General features: G+C 40.1%; 1 protein-coding gene across 1 annotated transcript in view; it reads left to right on the top strand.

Moving 5' to 3' along the window:
* Positions 1-17,219, top strand: part of GEMIN7 (gem nuclear organelle associated protein 7) — a 373,647-nt gene that overhangs the window by 64,580 nt on the left and 291,848 nt on the right. The gene's annotated exons all lie outside the window — the stretch shown is intronic.

Below are 17,219 nucleotides of genomic sequence, written 5' to 3'. Positions count from 1 at the left end.
TCTATATTATGACCTCATGTAGGTGATTCACATTGACTCCGTTGTATTTTATTTTCCAGATCATGTATTACATACTTGCACATTGGCCAAATTGACCCGTGAGGCTCTTCAATGCTGCTCAGACCTCGAGCAAATAAAAGAGACTGCAACGGCATTGCAAGCAAAAATGCGTGATTTTGTGGACATGCTTGCCAAATTTAAAAAAAATTTTTTTTAAAGTTTTTAATGTTTGTATTGGGATGTTCCTGATGTTACAATTTTTATAGAATATTTTATGCCAGTTTTATGACACTCAGATGTTAAAGAGTGTACCCAAGTTTGGGAAAAGCACTTGACAACACCCTAACCCTAACCCTAACCCTGTGAATGTTTGATACTAAAACGTTTTTACATTCAACAATGGGTGTTCAATTCTTTATTAGACTTTCGTTGGGAGGTCGAGGTCTAAAGCTGTGTAAAGAAGCACTAAATGTATGATGGCTGTCCTATTCCCATATTTACATGTTAATGTAAGCATTTTTGACACTGCCATATGCGAGTTGCTGAAGGTGTCAATGAAATGTTAAAGATACCCCCAGTTTTAACGCATATCACAGTGCGATCTGACATTCCACACAGGATCGGATCACACAAGTTTGAACGACTGTGCGATCCTATCCTGATGCGGCTGAATAAATGCATCATGTGCGATTTTTGTGCGAGTGCAGTGCGAATTGAGCCATACAAACTGTATAGATGATTTTTGCATGAACATCTGATCGCATGTAATAAAGGAGCAGTGCGCTACGATATTACATGCCATCAGATGTGCAGTGTGAATTGAGACATATACACTTTGTATGGCTACATTCGCAATGAACACGCATACAAGTCGCACATGACCCTTTATTTCTGATGTATCTGGATTGGATCGCACAGTGCTTAACACTTGTGGAATACAATCCTGTGCAAAAAGTAAGTGGCGGGTCACCCTTATGCAATGCTGGAAGGCTGCAAAGTCGCAGACTTCCCACATCGCATAAGTGTGACTCAACACTCAAGGTACTAGCAGTCCTAGGATTCAATATGGCATTGATATTGCCAGTAGCAATCAGTGTAGGGAGATCAGTGTAATCTATAGTGTATTGCTTGTTCGTTGCTCTAGTTCACTTTCCATTACCTATATATATAACACTTTGAGATGAACAATGATCAAGTTTCACATAACACTGAAATATCCTAACATTGGTGGGCAGTGAGAAGGATGTCATAAATGAACACAACATAACAGGTGTAGGTACGTTGTTAATACCCTAATGTATTATATGAAATATATAGTATGGGCACCTTCTGGACAATGACCACCAATGTAAGGTGACATTAGATGAACCTTGGGTGTGACCTAGTTCTCTATGTGAGAGGGTTTGTGGAAATTTTATGGGGTGCAGAAGGCCCTTGTATTTACACCACTGGATAAAAATAACACATGGCCATCATCACTTTGGATCAGCTGGTGAGAGACTACAGCAAAGAAACCCACTGATGAATGTATTAACCCTTCCAAAGTCACACATATATAACACATGATTTACAACAAAAATTATGTTGGCCATATGTGCCCAAATGATTAGAATCCACAATACAGAATCATAGCAATTTTTGTTTAATGTGTTCAAAAATAATAGATCGCTGACATTTATCTTGTGTGTCAAATCTTTACCAACATTAATGTGTGTGTGACATTGATTGCTGCCAGGACACAGCTCCTCTCCCCACGAAATAGTCCAGATATTCCTGGCGGATCTGACGGGCCCTGTGTGATGTCAATCCTGACCGTCCAACTTCCATTGACGTCATGGACTCCACTTGGTCAGGAGGTTGGGCCTCTCCACTTGTACCTGGCATAGCAGGGTCAGTATCCAGTTGCTGCAAAACATAATTGTGTACATTCCTGCGTAGGAAGTTGTGCAAAATGCAGCAACACAAGACCACATTATCCACTTTGTAAAGTGCCAGGTGTATGGACGTCAGGAATATCCGGAACCGGTTGGCCATTATCCCGAAGGCATTCTCCACAACTCTGCGAGCTCTGGACAACCGGTAGTTGTAAATCCTTTGCTCGGGGGTGAGGTTCCTCTGAGGGTAGGGCTTCATGAGATGCTCCCCAAGCGCAAAAGCCTCATCTGCGATAAACACAAAGCTCATACCCTCAACAGTTTGCTCCCTGGATGGCAGGTTCAGAGTGCCGTTCTTTAGACGACGAGCGAACTCCGTCTGATCAATAACTCCCCCATCCGAATTGCGGCCATTTTTGCCAATATCCAAATAAATAAACTCATAGTTTGCATTAACTATGGCTAGCATGACTATACTAAAAAAACCTTTATAATTATAATAAAATGTGCCGGAATTCGGAGGGGGGACAATGAGGACGTGCTTCCCATCAATAGCACCCCCACAATTGGGAAAATTCCACTTCTCCAGAAATTGATCAGAAATCTCCAGCCATTGCTCTGCGTTTGAAGGAAACTGTGGGGAAAAAAAATAAAAACATTAGTGCTTGAGCACATCACATTATTAATTACACACACAGTTTTCTGTTAAATGCTTATGCAACTTGTTAAAAATATAAACAACAGGAAGGCAAACGTTTGGATTTGGGGATGTAACATCTACATACATTTATTTTCAACCTCCTATTGTTCTTAGATTGTAAAGGGCCATACACACTATAAGATTCTCTGAAGACTTTTTCGTGCAGATTTACCTTTTCTATGTAGTGCAAGGGCCTACCAGATTGCATAGGATTTGAAAGTGTTTGTTGGACCTCATATTATTTGGTTTTGGTAAATCGGAAGGATAAATTGTTCTGACAATCTTATAGTGTGTATGGCCCATTATACTCACCAGCTAGAGCTGAGATTTACAAACTATGGCCCTCCAGCTGTTGCAGAACTACACATCCCATGAGGCCTTGTAATTCTATGACATTCACAGACATGACTAGGCATGATGGAAATTGTAGTTCCTGAACAACTGGAGGGCCGTAGTTTGAAGACCTCTGAGCTTGAGCTTTGGTATATGCTGACTTTGAGATTTAGCATGTGGGTGGGGGATGGGTAAGTAAAACTGGGCATTTATACATCAATAAGGGCTTGTGGTCAGTGAAGGTTTTAACATCATTACATAAACATACAGAATCATAGGTGGGAATGGATGGACTGATGTATTTTAGATAAATCATAAACTAGGTACTAAAACATTGGCCAAGGAATAATTGTTTGAGGGAAAGTAATAAAATTAAAAAAATTCGACATACTGTTAACAGGCAATGCGGTTAGGGACACATAGGAGAGAATGGTGGGGTGGTTAGTGTGTAATTTTACAAATGGTTAAGATAATCGACATCTTTACTACTATGTGCATGCGGACAGAGGGTAGTTTACAAATAATGGCCTGTGTCAATTGCTGTACATCCAAAAACATCATAATTCGGGTGAAACTACTAATACATGTAATGTAAAAAATCAAACATACCTTGATATAGTCCTTCTGCAAGACCTTGATGATGGCAGAGCAGGTCTCAGGGATGATGACTCCAAGTGCTTGGGGGGGAGATGCCTGTGGTGAACTTCAGATCCTGCAGGCTTCTCCCTGTTGCAAGATACCTCAACGTCGCAATTAACCTTTGCTCAGGAGTAATTGCAAGCCGCATACAAGTCTCCTGCTTCAGAATATAGGGGGACACCAGGGCAAGAAGACGGTGAAAGATGGGATCCGTCATCCTCAAATAATTCCTGAAGTTATCAGGATTATTTTCCTGGAGCTCCCTCAGCAAGGACATATGAGAAAATTGATCACGGTTAAGCAACCAATTTTTCGTCCAGGAGGTCCGCCTCTTCTTCCTATTGCTCGTACGTCGTCTCAGAGCCAAAACTCCAACACTAACGACAGCAACGGACGAATTCACGGTCGCCATAATAAATTCTCGAACGATGTCTTGGAAAATAGCGAAATGTCGTCAACCAAACAAATGCTACCGAAATCAGCGCGAGATGCCCAGAAGGGTCACGGCCAAACACTCACTTCCTCTTTTGTAGCGGCGAACGTGCGTGGAACGTAGTGACGTCATTTTCTGTCGGCAGACAAATGTCCTGGGCAAGTTTTGAGCACTTTTCAACAGACAAACAACAAACACGCCAGCCGCGAACATTTGTAGGACGTTCTGTCGGCCGACGATCGGTACGTGTGTACAGGCCTTAAGGGTACTTTTGAAATTCCTCTTGCATGTCATTGTAATTCACAGGTTGGTTTTACTTGTTGCTCATTAACTACTTCATGTCCGGAAGGTTTTATCCCTTTAATGACCAGGCCATTTTTTGCAATTCCGCACTGCGTTATTTTAACGAAAAATTGCGCGGCCGTGCTATGCTGTACTCAAATACAATGTCCTTTTTTCCCCACAAATAGAGCTTTCTTTTGGTGGTATTTGATCCCCTCTGCGGTTTTTAGATTTTGCCCTACATACAAAAAAAGAGCGACAATTTTGAAAAAAACACAACATTTTTTACTGTCTGCTATAAACCATAAATAAATGGAAAAAATGAAAAAAAGTTTAGTCTAATTTGTATTCTGCTACATATTTTTGGTAAAAAAAATCCCCAAACGTGTATTTTAATTGTTTTGCGCAAAAGTTATAGCATTTACAAACTACGGGATGGATTTGTGGACTTTTTAATTTTTTTTTGTTTTTTTTGTAATGACGGCGATCAGCGATTTTTAGCAGGACTGCCATATTGCGGTGGACAGATCGGACCCCTAAATGACATTTTTGCCATTTTTTGGGAGACCAGTGACATTAATACAGTAATCAGTGCTAAATAATATGCACTGTTACTGTATAAATGACACTGGCAGGGAAGGGGTTAACACTGGGGGTGATCAAAGGGTTAAATGTATGCCTGTTTGTGCTTACTAACTGTGGGGGGGAAGGGCTCTGTGACAGACACAGAGAGATCAGGGTTTCATGATCTCTCTCTGCCTGTGTGACAGAAGACCCGCCTGCTTTGTTTACATAAGCAGGTGGGTCTTCTGTCAGTTTCTGTGAAGATCGCGGGAGTCACTGCAGGAGCGCGGTCTCCCGAATGCCACCGAGACCACGTGCACATAATCACATAGATCTACGTGATCTACCTATTCTTTTCAATCATTTATTTTCCTTCCTCAGTTTCAAATTGACAGACAACTCATCTTCCTCCACATCATCTAGTTTTCCCTTTTTTGATTGATGATTTTTTTAACACTTCTTTTCTTTCTCCCAATAGGCACTATCCATTTAAAAATAATTATGTATGCGGTGCTTGGTTTTGCAAATAAGTTTTCTATTTCTTCATTTGCTTTTATTTTCTTTAGTCCATTCTTACATACTGCTTCAAAGACTTTGCTTAACAGCTTCGCTTTCAATACATTTTCACTCACGTTAAACACCATGCTTTACATCCGCAAAATACAGTTGGCCTAATTATGGCTTTACAAGATTTTATCTTTAAAGTTTATCTAATGAGTTCAATTTTATTGCTTTCACTTCTTGCTTTTATAGTATTTTTTTATTTCATTGCAGTTGTTTTCCCTGTAACAACAAAGCCTTAGTATGTAAATTCATTCACTTTCAGAAATTCAATAATATAGTCTCTGCTATATCGTTCCATCCGTATTTATCCCATAGTAATATCAAAAACAAAACCCAGTAAGGGATGTGGAAGGAAATGTAGCCCCACCCAAACCCCCTCACAGGACAAAGTCTGAGAACAGGGCCAGCACCCAAAGGGGCACCATGCTGATGTGCAGGAAATGGGTGGAGCTTCATGTCATAAAGAAGCCCAGAGAACAGGTAGGATGCATGCCAAGAGATGTAGATCAATTTAAGTGTTACTTTTTTTTTTAAATCAAATTAAAATCTAAATTTTATACATCTCTGTAATAATTCATGGAGTCAAATTTATGGCAAAGTCCTGACAATGTGCTTCAAGCGCAATTTATTAGCTCAGACACAGTACATCATTTTAATTTAGTAGTGACTTTAATTTGAGCTACTGAAAAAATGGGTATGATTGGTGTTACACTTTCACTTCCTTTTTAAAAATATATATAATTTATATTTTGTACTTCTATAATTCATCCTTTAACTTAACAGGAGTGCCAGCTCTTGAGCTCATCAGGAGCTCCTGATGACGCGAGGGACGTGAAACGGCCATAGAGCTATTATCTCAAATGCCTAAGGTCCAGCCATCACTCCTACTTGTAGTGGTGGCTCTTGATGTAAGTCTATACATTGCTTGATTTTATTGTTTATTTATGTACACTGTATTGATGTCAGTGTTACAAAATATATTTTTTATTACATTTTTAAAATTTTTTCGTACTACACCATGAGCCTCTTCCTTTTTATTTTTTGAACTCTCATGTAATGTGTTGAGCCGACAAATCATTTTGGAGGTTGTTCCTGGGGCCTGATGTCGCCAATTATCCAGACGTCCAAAGATCACGTGGCCTTGTGAAAAATACCTTACTGCTGTCCTATAACATAGACAGCATCTGACTCTGGTGAGTTTGAATTTCACTCATTGGTGGTGGACACAGCAACACGTCTGAACCCTTCTGTTCATCATTTTCACCGGGATTTAATCATGAACTTTATTATATCTTTTGAATTAACATTTACTATTTGATGTGTTCTTATCTCATATATTGTATAGTCACCATAAAAGGCCTTAACTGATCTTCCTTTTCAAGGAGATTGCCTGTTTGGTACTACCCTGGATGACATCACTAGGGGTTTCACAGGGGGCAAGAGTACTTTTGTTCCGCAGGCTAGTAAGGGCAAGGATCCTAGACATGGCCCGTCCTTGGCTCACAAGAAGTTTTTTCTTCCTTCAGGATCAGATGACAAGGGATCAAAGCCTTTCAAGGAAGATCCAAGCGACCTTGGTCTGGCAAGTTGAGAGCAGGCTTCTCCAGACCCATGGACAGGGCTTCTTCAGCATGAAGGTGCACCCTCAACCATATCTGGAGTAGGGGGACAATTACGCTGATTTCTGGACCTGTGGACTTCCTTGGTACAAGACAAGTGGGTCCATGAAGTAATACAGTCTGGCTACAAGATCTAGTTTTGTTCTTACTAGAATCACCCAGGGGAGTGGTCCCCCTAAAAGGGATACTAACACCTGCTTATAAGCCTAAACCTTTATTGAGTATAAGTTCCTTTAAAGCGGCATTTAAACCCAAACCAAAAATGTTATATATTGTTGCTTACCATTCTTTATATATGGTGTCTGCATTAGTTTACTTTTTTTAGGCTCTGTTATTACTCTTGATGAAGCAGCACAAGGGCCAACTTTGGACAGCAGCATTGTCAGTGTGGGGGGAGGGGAGTGTTAAGCAGGCATAGGTGGATGCAGGGATCTGCGCCACTGTGCTATTGTGTTCTGACACCGTGGACTCTTCCCCCATCAGAATACACAGATCAGTGCTGCAGCCAATGGCTACAAGAGCTGATCGACTGCTGGTTTTCCTGGAGGACCTTTTGTCAGAAGCTGGTCTTTTGTTGAACCGACAGCGGTACTGGTTTCTGCTGAAACTGACAAATTTCGGTACATGAAGATCCAGCTTTAGATGTACTAGCAAGTTTAGCTAACAAATAAAATACACTAACAAGACACTAACAAATAAAAGACAAACTCTTAGATACACTAACAAATAAAATATACAAATGCATATATCTAAATGCATGTATGTGGAAAAACAATACACTGAATAAATATAGAAAACTAATATTCATAATACACTTAATAAACACCTTAAAAACCCCCTATAGCGCAATTATAGTAGTTCCATATGTATGTACAAAATGCACAAAAATAAATCAAAACCCTTGAGCACATATATATCACAATTAAAGTGACTTCATGTAAATGTATCAGAAACATAAATGGGAAAAAATATGACAGTATTGTGCATAAAAATCCCAGATATAGAGCCTGAAGAGAAGATCAGTGGGTTTCACTGTTTCCAGCAAATGGAGGACAGATCTAAGTCCCAAAACTATTTGATTTACATGCAGCCAAAATGTACACCACCTCAGTGCAGCAAGAGGGAGGCTTACTGGAGTGAAATGACCACCAATTAAGAGTGGTATATAACGCAGCTCAAACCAATATCATGAAAGGAAAAAAGAACACTCTGCATAGTGAAGATCAGCCAGGTATAAAGAAATGAATGTGAAATTGCACTTATAATAGATTTAGGACAAACAGACTCCTTATATCATATGCAGTGGTCTCATGCCAGAAATCAAGATAGCCATGGCTGATTCACACACGTACAGTAACGTGTATTCCGGCTCTGCCGTATGCATTTTGACATATGTATAAACATCAGAAGGGCACCTGCCCCTGCTGCAGGTAAGTTACCCTGGGAAATGTAAAGAGCGCTGTTAGACCACTCTTAATTGGGGGTCATTTCACTCCAGCAATCCATCCTCATTTTGTTTTAATGCCTAAAGAGTAACTCCACTTTTGTTGAGAAAAAAAAATTCCCCTCTGGGTGTTCAATGTACATTGCAACAATTTTATTAAACTTTGAGCAAACTTTCCTACCTTTTGTTTTTCTAAGGAAATCCCTGTTTGTTTGTCATTGGACATGTGTCCATGTGTTAAGTAAATCTAATGGGAGTGGTTTTTATAATTATCAATCAGCTGCTGCACTTGCAGGGTTCTAATGAGGCAATTGCAGGGTCTGTATTCATTTAGACGCAATTTCCTACTGGGACTCAGTATCTCACCATAAATGACATGGGATGCCTGATATCTGACTTGTATCTTAGTGCAGACTTCTGGGAAAATCAGTAAATCAGTCACACAAGCAGGAAATTATATTTCTAGGGGGCGTTCTGTATACATTCTGTGTACAGAACACCTCTAGGTAGCCAAATTGTATTGCATTTACAGAAAATTATAGTGCTGCAGATTGAAAAGGAAAGGTCATTTTTAATAACATTCAATTACAATATGACTTGTGTCACAAATGTATACACTATACTATTTTTTTTTTTATTTGCTATTTCTTTCCCCACAAAAGTGGATATACCTTTTAATGCAAATTCTGAATTCTGTGTGGTAAGTTAGAGTGAGTATAAAAAAAAAATGTTCTCCCTAGAATGACTACAGTGCAGAAGACTGTTTTAAGTTTTTACAGCTCAATTATGTAATTGACTTAATACATTTTATTTAATTATCGATATAAGGTGAATATTTTTAAAAGGATAATGAAGTTTAGAATAGATCCTAAATTATTATGAAATAGATTAGGCGGCACTTGTGCCGCTGCATGTTTCTTGGCATACAGCAAATTCTATATTTTAAGTTTAAAAATGGAGCTAATTCTAAGTTCTTAGCCCAATTTAAGCTAAAACTTTTTTTCAATTAGGAGCAATATCAATAAAGTAGCTCCACTCAAGCCCACCTTTGAACGCTGTAGAGTTTAGACTCTATGATTAGGCTGTTTTCTCAAGTGAAACACGTTAGCCATTTGATCCCAGTCATGCTGTGAAAACACTTTCAAACAATAACATTTTATAACATGTTGATGTCTGATGTGTGGCCATTATTTTGTGTTTTTCCATGGACCAAAACTTTCTCTATACTTTAATTAGAGAATGGTCAGGCCATCTGTCAGGTTTTAAATACTGTCTATGTGTACTTAAATACTTTTCTGTCTAACAATCATCATCTGGGCAAGGAAATCTTACTAGCAGGGGCATAACCTATAATAATCTGACAGAGGTTGTAATCCTTACTTATTCATTGGGGAGATTTCCATATCCTGTTCTGATAGCTGCCAAATAGAGAGGAAGTAAAAAAATATCTTCCAAATAAAGGCACAAACAGCAGTAACAAGTTAATAGATCCTTCTGTATTCTTTTCAAATAAAAAATGGCTGTAGTTGATCTTTAAGGACTGACATTTTTTTTTTAAAATAAGTTAAAGTAATTGGCATTTAGTGTGTAAGGCTTATTTATTAAAGATGAATTCTAGGCATAGATATTTTTACAAGCTTGGACCAGGGTAACTATTCATATACCATACCTTGCCAATCCCCCTGGAAACTAGAAATTACTGTAGTAGGTGTTACTGCTGCTTAAATGTCCAGGGCCTGGCAACATTATTATTATTTTTTATTACAGGTTCCTTATACAGTGCCTACAATTTTAGCAACACCTTATAAACACTGCTCAAAAAAATTAAAGGAACACTTTGAAAACACATAAGATCTCAATGGTGAATAATATCACTCTGGGTATCTATACTGATATGGACTGGGTAATGTGTTAGGAATGAAAGGATGCCACATGGTTTGATGGAAATTACAATTATCAACCCACAGAGGGTTGAATTCAAAAACACCCCAAAAATCAAAGTAAATAAATGACGCAGCAGGCTAGTCCATTTTGCTGAAATTTCATTGCAGCAACTCAAAGTGGTACTTTGTAATTTGTTTGGCCACCACATGCTTGTATGCTTGCCTGACAACATTCTCCTAATGAGATGACGGATGGTGTCCTGGGGTATTTCTTCCCAGATCTGGACCATGACATCACTGAACTCCTGAACAGACTGAGGTTCAACCTGGCGGCGTCAGATGGACCGAAACAAAATGTCCCAGAGGTGTTCTATTGGATTTAGGTCAGGTAAGCGTGGGGGCCATTCAGTCCTATCAGTTCCTTCATTCTCCAGGAACTGGCTGCATACTCTCTCCACATGAGGCTGGGCATTGTCATACCCAGAACCCACTGCACCAGTGTAGGGTCTGTCAATGGGTCCAATGATTTCATCCTGATACATAATGGCAGTCAAGGTGCCATTGTATAGCCTGTTGAGGTCTGCATGCCCCTCCATGTATATGTCTCCCCCAGACCATCATTGACCTACCATCAAACTGGTCATGCTGAATGATGGTACGGGCAGCATAATGTTCTACACGGCTTCTCCAGTCCCTTTTACGTTTGTCACATGTGCTCAGGGTGAACCTGCTCTCATCTATGAAAAGCACAGGGCACCAGTGGTGGAGCTGCCAATTTCGGCTGTTTAATGGCTAATGCCAATCAAGCTCTATGGTGCCGGGCTATGAGTACATGGCCCACTAGAGGACATCAGACTCTCAGGCCACCCTCATGAAGTCTGTTTTGATGTGCCATCCTGGAGGAGTTGGACTGCCTGTGCAACCTCTATAAGGTCCAGGTATTGCCTCATGCTACCAGTAGTAACACTGACCCTTGTCAAATGCAAAACTAGTAAAAACAGACAGAAAATAAGAGTAGGGAAAAAAATGTAATTTGCCTTCATCTGTAAAACCATACCTGATTTGGAGGTCATCTCAGTGTTGACCATCTAGTGCACCTGTTGTTAATTTCATTAACACCAAAGCAGCTTAATTAACAACCCCCTCTGCTACTTAACTGACCAGATCAATATCCTAGGAGTTTATTTGATTCAATGCTATACTCTGATTAAAAAGCGTTCCTTAAATTTTTTTGAGCAGTGTATATATATATATATATATATATATTGGTCATTCACATCTCTCCCTGCCCTCAAAGAGCTTACAACCTAAGGTCCCAAACTCACATTCATACATACATATGCTAGGGCAAATTAAAACAGGAGACAATAACATACCAGCATGTCTTTGGAGTGTTGGAGGAAACCCATGCAGGCAAAGCGAGAACATGCACATTCCATACAGGTAGTGCCGTGGTTGGGATTCAAACCAATGATCCTAGTGCTGCCAGGCGGAGGTGCTAACCAGAGCCATCTTACCGAATGGGCACGCTGGGCAGCAACCCAGCCCCAGCCAAGCATTATTCCCGAGTCCCATGTGCATCCCGCCACCAAACTTAGCAGGTGCCAAGTGCAAGTGCCTGTCAGCCCTGCACTGCTGTCAGGCCTTTTGGGCCTTGGAGGCGGAGCCCACAACTGCAGGAATGCCTGTCTGCCTCCACAGGAACAGGAACACACAGGACAGTCGACTCCCGTCCATGTATGTGTTCACTAGACCCAGCCGCCGAACTTGGAAACTGTCATTAGCCTTGCACTGCTGTACCAATAAATATAGCCATATCGATAATTTGCATTTTTATTTTCGTGGGTGAGTGTGTAGGCGGGGGCCCAGTGCACTGCATTGCCCGGAGCCCTTTAATGCTCTTAAGATGGCACTGGTGCTACCACTAAACACTGTGTTACCCAGGTAAACTTTAAGTTAACTTTTTAAACTGCTTGTTGTATGATCCTGTTTGTATGCAATGTATGTAGATGAGATCACAATTGGTTTTGAGTCATATTATATATCTGCCTAAATACAAATTTTCCATGCCTGAATGGAATGTACCTTTAAAGAAAAAGCCAGCTAAAAATAAATGAACAAATACTACGTACATAAATACATAAAAAAAATAGCAAAAATGGAAAAGCAGCTTTTGCTGCAATACTCACTTTCAACTCAGAGCCATTCCCCACAGTAATTCTTTTCTGCCACCAGGTACACCAATCAGGACTGCCAAGCTCCCCAAGCATGTTTTAAGATGTATACAGGTTGCATTTAGGAAACATTTGAGCCACTTCTGGTAGTTGCTTCTAACCTCCTCCTAAACTGTTTTTGTCATTCTTTTTAGTTATTTTTGAGATACTTTGAGCTTTTACTTTTATGTTTACTTGTATAGTAAGAAAAGCAATTCTAAAACAAATGAAATTAAATGTACAGAAGCCCTCAAGTGTTGTGTGTCATTAACATTATATACAGTACTTGCTTTCCTCTGATCCTCAGATCTGTAGTTTACTATACTCTTTAAAGCAATAGTGCAAATATACGGTCTGAGTTTGAATCAGTGGCGGCTGGTGCGTTGGGGGCGCCTCCCCCCCCCCTAGTTCAATGGGGTTTTTTTCTGAGACCCGCTTCCTGATTGGCCGAAAGGCGAACCCATGCCGTTGGCTGAGGAGGAGGCGGGAGGACTCGAGGAGACGCGGGGGACTGAGGAGAAGCTGCCACTGCAGGTAAGTGCACTGGTCTCTCTGCATTGAAGGGGGCATGGCAAACTGGTCACTCTGCATTGAAAGGGGGCACTCTGGTCACTCTGCATTGAAAGGGGGCACGCTGGTCACTCTGCATTGAAAGGGGCACGCTGTGGTCACTCTGCATTGAAAGGGGTACCCTGGTCTCTCTGCATTGAAAGGGGGCACGCTGGTCACTCTGCATTGAAAAGGGGCACGCTGATCACTCTGCATTGAAAGGGGGCATGCTGGTCACTCTGCATTGAAGGGGGCACACTATACCTTGATTACTGAAGGCCCCTTTCACACTTTTGTGACCTCAAAGTCACACAATTTTTTACAGCATTTTTTGCCGCAAAGCAATGCCTATTACATTTTTCTGTTTGCGCCCCCCCCCCCCCCAAAAAAAAATTTTGAGCACCAGCCGCAACTGGTTTGAATGGTATTTAAGCATCATTTAAAGCGTAACTCCACTTTTGTTGAGAAAAAAACATTCCCTCCGGGTGATCTCTGTACATTGCAAGGATTTTAACAAACTTTGTTGCAGATTCCTGCCTTTTGTTATTCTGAAGATATCACTGTTTGTTCCTCTGTGCCTCTGTGCTTAGTGGGTATAATGGGAGTGGTTTCATAATTATCTATCAGCTGCAGCAGCTGAAGGGCTCAACTGAGGAAATCTGCTGGGCCTGCATCCCTTTAGACGTGTTCCTATTGGAAGTATCTCAACAAAAATTACTTTTTTGTTGCAGGGGATGCCTGAAATCTGACTTGTATCTTAGTGCAGATTTCTGGGAAAATCAGTGAGCCAATCACACAAGCAGGAAATTATGTTTCTGGCGTGTGGTCAGAATACATTCTGTGTACAGAACACCTCCAGATAGCCATATTACATTGCATTTTACAGAAAATTACAGCAGCTGCAGATTGAAAAGGAAAGGTAGTTTTTAATAATATTCAATTACAATATGACTTGTGTCGCAATTGTAAACGCTATATTATTTTTTCTTTATTTGCTATTTTTTTCCCCACAAAAGTGGAGTTACCCTTTAAGACAATGCATTGTCCCGACGTTGCTGCTGAGTTTATAACAAAGGGTGAAGCCCCAATTAAAATAACAAAGTTCAATGACAAAGCAACATAATGTCCGTAAATAATAGAAGACACTGATGTTTCAGAGAAGTTCCCCACATAGACTCCTGTGAAAAAGTGTACACAACACCACCGTGAGGAAAGGGGGCAATCCTGCTTTCCAAATTTAATTGACCCTCAATTTATAGAGAGGTCAATATTAACGTATGAGATGCCAAACTCAATCGATCAACAGCTGGGCCAGGTGCATTCTACATCCCTCGCTACAGGAGCCAAACCCAAATGGACTTCAGACCTGATCGTGGATGGCTTCCAGACCAGAAGTGGTGAGTAAAACCACAAGCATTATCCTCGAGATAAAAGACACTACACTAGTGTAGTATTACTAAACTAAAATTGATTTATTTGATATAAATATGCACTCACATTGATAATAAGCATAGATAGCGTGTCAGCATGGATTCAAAGATGGCCGCAGCGTGTGGCTTGCTTACGTCACATCATTCGTTGTCACCTTATGCGTTTCATCATAAATTGATGTCATCAGAGGCGTGGCGACTGGCCGTAAGCATGCTTTAAATAATACCCTGCCTGGAAATGACCAGAACAGGAAATGCGTCACCAGCTTGCACTCCTCGATGCGCCCTGTAGAATGAAAGCAGGAAACAATTGGCTTGAAAATTAATATAACCAAAAATTAAAACATATAATAAAAAATAATAAAAAAATCCAGCTGCTGCTGAATTAACTGATCTATGCCCTTGTGGAAGATGTCTAACCACTACAATAGTTTAATTCCTGTTAGCAACGTGCCAACATTTCTGCACTTCTTGATGTGCACACTTCACATTGTCCCCAGCACGTGGAGCAGCAAGCAAACCAGGGACAGTACATATCTTTTTATGGCTACTGGAGAAATTATTATTGCTTATTTTCTGGAAGGGAATGCCAGATCAAACTGCAAGGGCAGACCTGTGTTCTCTTTTTTCAATTCCTTCTTATGGTTTGACTTTCTGTCTAACAAAAAAACTGGTTGTGGACCATCCCTCCCCCTGAAGTCGGAAACACTGTTAGTCAGAAATTTGTTGGAAACTTTCCTTGCAAACTGGCTGGATCTTTTCCTCTCATGTGGAGCAGAATAAATAATTACATTACTCTCATTTAGCAAGGTTTACAGTTGGTCCCGGTTCTGGGTCAAGTTGTGCTAGGGCATTGAGATACTGTATCTGCCTCTCTATTGCCAGCCAAATGCACAGATTCGCTACAGATTTGTGCTGGAGATAGGACAAACACAGTTTTATATTGCCTGGCATCCCGACTAATCTTCACCTGTCTGTACTTTAAGTCATCAAGTAGAGGATTTAACTTTAATTAAATTCTCCATAATATACATACCATTTTGTTCCTTGGCTTGCATTAAAAAAGAGATTACAATAGATTTCTGTGATTTTTTATTTATTTTTTGGTTGCTTACATTTGCAACAGACTTGTTCCTCATGCTCATGTTCTTTGAAAGTGAAATAAGTTAAAGTAGTGCACTAGGAATGGAACGTGTATGCACTGATTGATCCTGTAGATTTAATAGCTAGCGTTAAAAAATATATTTATATTTATTACTTTGCTCAGTTCAGTGAAGCTTTGTAAGAATTATTGACACTAATTAAATAGAAACAACTACAAATCTTTTTCTCATCTTTAAAGGTACATGACATTGTATGGATGATTTTTTGAGATGAATGACTAAATTAGAGCTACTACCAATAGTCCTTTAACACTATTTTGACCCATGGTAAACCTTCTATTACCCTGCTCTAACATTCTGCATGTTTTTTTTTCCCACCCTGTGAATCTAATTATTTCCAGGTGCTGACATCACTTCTCTTCTGGATCCAGAGAGAACCCTGCCACTGGACAGGCAATAGCAAGTGTCCATGTCACACAGGCAGTGACTTGAAGAAGGACCCTGCCTCATGTAAATAACAGATGAGAGAAGATGTGGGACTGAAGCATTTTATAATAGTTTAAGTAAGTAATAAGGCTTTTAGATTTTAATTAGGCTTTTAGATTTTATAGGGTTTTTTTAAGCCAACAATCAATTAGGGGGATGGGAAGTAGAGAAGGTAGTGGGGTTAATGTTTGCACAGAGGACCTTTAAATTGGTTTACACATACTTAACCACTTCTGGACCGGAAGGATTTGCCCCTTAATGACCAGGCCATTTTTTGCGATTTGGCACTGCGTTATTTTAACGGACAATTGCGCGGTCGTGTGACGCTGTACCTAAATAAAATTGATGTCCTTTTTTTCCCACAAATAGAGATTTCTTTTGGCGGTAATTGATCACCTCTGCTATTTTTTTTTTTTTGCGCTATAAAAAAAAATAGAGTGACAATTCTGAAAAAAAATAATAATAATAATAATATTTTTCACATTCTGCTATATAACATTCCCAAAAAAATTTTTTTTAACATTTTAGGCCAATTTGTTTTCTGCTACATATTTTTTGATAAAAAAAAATCGCAATAAGCGTATTTTGATTGGTTTGCGCAAAAGTTATCGCATCTACTAACTACGGGAAAGATTTAAGTCATTTTTATTGTTTTTTTTACTAGTAATGGTGGCGATCTGCGATTTTTAGCGGGACTGCGACATTGCGTCGGACAGATCGGACTCCTAACTGACATTTTTTACACTTTTGGGGGGACCAGTGATATTACTACAGTAATCAGTGCTAAAATATGCACTGTTACTGTAATAATGCCATTGGCAGGGAAGGGGTTAACCCAGGGGCAATCAAAGAGTTAAATGTGTAAATAGGGGCGTGTTTCTAACTGTATGGGGCGGGGCTTGTGAAATGATCACAGAGACCTGTGATCCTATATAGAAGGATCACAGGAGCTCAGTGATCATTCAAGAGAAAAGAACGGTCAGCTGTGTTTACAACAGCTGACCGTCCTTCTCTCTCTGCGGAGAACGATCGCGGGTGTCAGGTGGCAATCAGAGCTGCCTTCCCCATGCATCCGAGTCCCCACTGCTGAGTGCCGCCTAGCT

The sequence above is a fragment of the Pelophylax lessonae genome, assembly GCF_965119305.1.
Source record: "Pelophylax lessonae genome assembly, chromosome: 1".
Classification (NCBI taxonomy): Eukaryota; Metazoa; Chordata; class Amphibia; order Anura; family Ranidae; genus Pelophylax; species Pelophylax lessonae.
Note: the sequence above shows the minus strand (reverse complement) of the source record. Positions and strands in the feature narration are given on the sequence as shown.